Below are 5,155 nucleotides of genomic sequence, written 5' to 3'. Positions count from 1 at the left end.
GTACTCCGTGTGTCCGTCTGTAATTATTTACTCTGATGTTGCTTTCTGATTCAGTTGGGATGTTTTTTAGCTAGCTAACTAGCTAGCTAGCTATTGTTAGCCCTGGAGGAAGACACGGTGTGAATGTTGTTCATAAAGTTTACAAGGGAAATATGTGTTTCCACAAGCATTGTGTTTAAACACTATTTGGGTTGCCATTTAGCCTTTTGGAGACCTGAGGAATAGTTTGGATGTTGCAGTAATGGTCTTTTGAACTAAGTTGCTGTGTTAGCATAGTAAGCTAGTGGTTAACCAAACTGTAAATATCAGTCATATCAGCTCTTTACACTACATGTGAACTTGCCTAGTCAGTGTGAAGTTTACATGGATTTTTGACATTGTCTGCCATCATAGTAAATCTTTAAAAGGATTAGAAATTACTTTCCTAGAGATTCTGTGTTTCTGCAGGACATCGTGCTTGTTTACGAGGGACACTGAGGGACTTAGCTCACCATCACAGCAGTTTGAGTCTCGGCAAGACCCCGGGGCCTCAACTAATGAACACCTCAGGGCTTTTTTTTTTTTGCTTGAGCCAGGAACACACACTCACACAAAGACACATGCGCATACACACACGCACACACACACACACACACACACACACACACACACACACACACACACACACACACACAGTGAGCCTTGGAAACCTCCACAACAAGCATGAAAGTCCTCAGCAGCTGACTGACTTGGGCTCTTCGTGGCAGGAGAGGCTGTTAGTGCGTCTGTCCCCGTGTCTCGCAGCACAGGAGGTGGGACAGAGCCATGACGATACCAAAATAGCCTTTTCTTTAGACATTTATCTGTTCATCTCACCCACCCCTACCATCTTCAGCCCTCTTGCACTTGGCTGTAATTGCTCGCCATGGCTCTCTCAATTACAGTGTGCCCTTTTTAAGACTGAAACTTCAGACTGTTGTTGGACTTTGACATGGAAGGGTCATTTGTTTTGCACAAGCTCTCAAGCTTTTTACATGTATTGATTTATAAAGAAATCTGTGAGTTGAACACAGTCAGATTGCTCGTTATAACCAGCAAACACTCAACCATAATCTCTCATGTTTCTGCTGTTTTCTTGACATTTCACTAAATCCCTTCATGTGTTGAGTTTCAAACACAACAGCGAAACCGCATGAAACTGGAGACAATTTCACGTCACATACCGCATGATGTCACACAGTGGGAGAGATTACCAGCCTCCAGGCTAAGCTGTGGCCTGTGTGTGTGAATACGTTCACAGTTTAGCCAAAGCTTTGATCCAGAGTGACTCGGAGCAAGTGAGCAAGAAAGGTATGTGTCTTTCTAAAGGAGGTTGTTTTGGTTTTATTTTTACTTTTCCCCCCCTGAAGGACAAGATAACTTTTGGGTACAGCGGGTGGCTGTTTAGTCAGCAGCTCGTACAGAAGGGAAATCACAAGCTGAACTAGTTTCAAGATTTTTTTTTTTTTTTGGAAACAACATCCCATAGTTTATAAAGCTGCTCCAAAATCTGCTCTCAGAATGAGCACTTTTCCTTATGAAGTTTTGAATGTACACCCTAAGTTTACAGCCAGTGTCAAGATATAAGTCACACCTGCAGCAAAGGGAGTGTGTGTGTGTGTGTGTGTGTGTGTGTGTGTGTGTGTGTGTGTGTGTGTGTGTGTGTGTGTGTGTGTGTGTGTGTGTGTGTGTGTGTGTCTGTGTGAGTGAGAGAGGGCTATCATTGTCTTGTGAAATGAGAAAAAGAACATTTCCATATATCCATGGAGTCTGATGACAACAGGATCCACTGTGGAGTTCCTGCTTCATCAAACCAGTGACTCATCTTTTCATCAATGCAGCGTTTTGCAGCAAAACAACAGAGCTGAGCTCAGCTTGTGCGTCACCAGATTACTTTGATCTTTTCAATCAGTTCAAAGATACACAGAAAGGTAGATTATGTACAGATAGAACAGCAGGAGCTTTATTTTCATACAAATAGAAAAATATGAAGTTGAGGTAATTTAACATACGGGATTAATGTAAAACTATACTTCAAAGTTCACATTAAACCCCAGATCCATTTTGATTTGCAGGCAGCTAAAAATACAAGTTTTGCATCACATTGGTAGGTGGATAATCCTCTTAACTGAAATATGTTAACTTTTGGCGGGATTGCAATGCATGAGTTTATATTTAGTTTTCGAGCGAGTTTATGCACCTGCAAAGGTTGGAAAATTATACCAACCAATGGAGGAACACATAGTCCTGCAATTTATTACAGAGCATTAAATAAATCATCACAAAATGGACTACGATAAAGCCTCAGATCCGTGCTGGCCTGCAATTCCCTCAGTCTGAGGAGAGAGATTTAAATGATGAGACTCAACGCAAAGCCCAGAACCAACAGTGTGTTATTTCATCTCCCAACATTTTTTAACTTCCCTACTCTGTCTGTGTCCCCAAGCCCAAGATCAGTGACTTTCATTTAATAGCTGAGATGTTGTTTTTGCAAACGTTACTCAATCAGGAGAAAATAGTGCATTTTTAGGGACTACTTTCAGGGTCTGTAGCATTTTACAGCAGCAAGAATGTGTATAAGGGACCCTTTCAAAATAAACTACAGAATATCAAAACTTGAGAAAGAAAGAGAGTCTGTGCAGGTATCTCAGTTTTCAGGACTTCATCAGGGCAAATGTTTGAAAAAAGGAATCTCACAGCTTATAATGACACCAAATAGAGCACACCTGTGCTTTTTCATGCAAGTCCACATGGGAAATGTAGTTCTAGTTTCACAAAAACTTAAAAAGTAAATTAATACATAACAGGGCTAAGTACTAAAGACCAGCATTTTGCCTTTTTCATTAATTAAATACATCAGATCTGAGAGATCAAAGACCTCAGTGTTCAGAACTGTGTTTTTTTCAAGATTTCAAATGAGCCACTATGTTAGATGACCTGTTCCTTCATTGCTGGCCGCATGGACACCATAGTTAATGCAAGAAATACGTACTAGTGCACCACATATGTCTAAACCCACAACTGAAAGTAGTCCCAAACAAACACTTTTCCCCTCTTTGAGCAACGTTTGCTAAAACCTACAGTGCCCTGCTGTTTAAGAAATTATAGTTTTGAAATTTAAACTACATCATTGTGAATACATTTCTCTATTTGGACCTGGGAAACTACAATTCATTCACTTGATTTTCTACTATTTAGATTTCCTTATTGCTTTCTGTAGTCATTTACTTTCAGTTTTTATATAGTTACTTCTGTATGTGGACTTTGGATACCAGAATAGTGAACTAGATTTCCCATGTGCACGTGCATGAAAAAACACAGGTGTGCCATATTTGATCTCATTATAAGCTCTAAGATTCCCCTCTGACAAACACTTACCCTGATGAAGGTCTTGTCCCTTTTTTTAGCAGCTTAAATTCATCGTTCTTTCTTTCTTTTCAGTTTATGTTTTAATGATTAAAATTAAACAGAATATCTTTTAATCTTTCAACTTATTTGAAAACATAACAAAATCACCAAAAAAAGAGGACATACTAGGTTTTACTGTACAGAGAAAAAAAAACAGATTGAATTAACCGTGAGATCCTCATATGAAAGCATGACACGGAGTTCAGGTTTCTGTTGACTTGCTGACTTCGTTTTTTCCATTATATAAGTTACACTTTACTGTTGCTGTCATTCCACTGACTCACAGTAATCAATTCACCTCGCCGCACCTCAAGATAACAGCACAAAAGTAGTTTTGCAACCAGCTAATGCAGTGCATTGAATGCAGATGGCGTGTATGCGGGCAAATAAAGAGCACTTGTGTGTCAGATTCCTTCATGTTGTTTTTATTAGGTCCATTAGGCAGCTTGCTGTAGAGTCCCTTAGGTGTGCGCTCTCGGTTAACATGTTTGTTTTTCTCAAGGCTTTGTTGGAGTTAATGATGTCACGCTTAATTGTGGCAAACACACACACACACACACACTTCCTTGTCTCAGAGGAGAAGGTAGAACTGTATTTAAAGATGAGATATCCACCTGGAACTGGATTGTTCTACAGATTCTGTGTTGTTAACTTGAAATTTTGTTTATACTTTGAAACATACAGGAAGTGCCAAATGTTATCAAGACTTCCTGGAGCCATAGCCACAGTACAAATACGGATTTTCTCTGAATTTATTTCCTGGTTCCCTTCTACAAAGGCTGGATTTCAAGGTCAGTTTGACCTCTATCATTGTCCTGAAAACCCATTAAACAGTGTCAATTAAATGGCATCTTACACCTTTAAAAAAAAAAAAAAAAAAGGAAGAGCCCAAAATAGTCCTCTTCATTTTGGAATTCACCCAACATCCATGGAAATTAGCTAAAGTTTCACTCTGGTTAAATATTAAATATATTACCTCAAAAACTGTTTTTAATTTGTTTCTTAATATTCAACTCTTGCGGTGAATACCAAAAAAGTCACTAGACGCTAATGGTCATACCAGACCACATGGAAGGAAACCAAGGAAACCATTCAGTGTATCGAATTAAGCAACGGTGCATTTTATTGCTTATGAGTTCAGCTCTAATTTGTGAGAGAATGAATGTGCTGTTTCTACTTTCAGAAGTTACATAGTGGCACTTTAAACTTTGAGCTGCCTTCTCAGTGTCCACTTTTGAGTAGCTTAACAGCATTTTTAGGACGGAGGAATCACACTATTTGAGTTAAAGAACGGTGGGCAGTCAGCCATTTCAGAAGGTTACTGTGTTTACAACCTTGATGTAGTTCAAATGTGTTAAACATTGACTAATCTTCTTCCCTCTGGTCCCAAATGTTTCCCTAAAAAAAAAAAAAAAATATTCCCCCCCCGAGCCAAAGCTCCATCCTCTGGCTGATAGCCAGGAACAAAGATAAGATGTAGGGCACTTAGCCTAGCATCGGCATGGGAATCCTGTCGCCTGGAGGCCTTAATAATTCAGTGCTCGAGATAAATTTACTGCTTATGAAGTCATGCAAAAGAGACAGAACAGAGCTTTATTATTATCTATAGCTATCTTATGTGCATACCTAATTTCCTCGTGGAATTTTTTGGTCGCTTTAATGTAGTGAGAAACATTTCATAAAAATGGTGACACCCTTTGTTTTTTTTTTTTCCCCAGTCAGAGCTAAA

Source organism: Seriola aureovittata, chromosome 23 (genome assembly GCF_021018895.1).
Source record: "Seriola aureovittata isolate HTS-2021-v1 ecotype China chromosome 23, ASM2101889v1, whole genome shotgun sequence".
NCBI lineage: Eukaryota > Metazoa > Chordata > Actinopteri > Carangiformes > Carangidae > Seriola > Seriola aureovittata.
This window is presented reverse-complemented; position numbering follows the sequence as displayed.